Genomic DNA, 904 nt, shown 5'->3' on the forward strand with positions numbered 1-904 from the left:
CCTCCCGGCCAGGTGTGGGTATAATCTCCTGGTGTGCCCGTTTGCTTAAAGCGCAGTATTGGGGTGGGAATTACCCGATTTTCCAGGTGTTGTGTGTCTCAGTTCGCCTGGCTAGGAAAAGGGATTCCCTTCCCCCTTGCGCTTCCCAGGTGAGGCAATGCCTCGCCCTGCTTCAGCTCTCGCTGGTCGGGCTGCAGCACCTGACCAGCACCAATTGTCTGGCACTCCCCAGTGAGATGACCCCAGTACCTCAGTTGAAAATGCAGAAATCACCAGTCTTCTGTGTCGCTCACGCCGGGAGTTGGAGACTGGAGCTGTTCCTATTCGACCATCTTGCTCCGCCCATCTCAGCACTGTTTTTCAATGTCATTGTGTTCTTCACCAAGCTGGCAGATGCTGAAAAAGATATAAATGCATGTGTGAAGCTCATAAGGTCCATCCAGGTTTAGAAGTGGCAGACAGCACTTCTTGTCCCATTCCACTGGCTAGAACTCAGTCATATGACATCATCTGACTAGGGGGAAAGCAGGGAAAGATAGTCTAACTATGTGGCTGGGGGAAGAAAAAGCTAAACACTTAAACTCTGACACAGAAGCCTTGGGCTGAATCATAATATTTTAGGTTGAAAAGTATTAGAGGGTTTTGTACCCATTTATTTTCTTGTTTCCTAGGTAGAGCACACATCAACTCTTTCTTAAATGACATATGATCCAGGCTATTCTATATTCTTGCTTTTTGAGTCTGGACTGTAGTCTGTCAACATCCAACGTTAAATTGTGATTTCCAGAAAGGATCACATTACTCAGGATATAGTTAACCAGTAAAAGCACAGTGGGAAAACTTTTTTTTTCTCATCATGTCAACATCGCCCAAGACTATCAAATAGTTCTTACTTTTTATCATT

This window comes from Rhinopithecus bieti, unplaced genomic scaffold (genome assembly GCF_001698545.2).
Source record: "Rhinopithecus bieti isolate Rb0 unplaced genomic scaffold, ASM169854v2 scaffold_11964, whole genome shotgun sequence".
Classification (NCBI taxonomy): domain Eukaryota; kingdom Metazoa; phylum Chordata; class Mammalia; order Primates; family Cercopithecidae; genus Rhinopithecus; species Rhinopithecus bieti.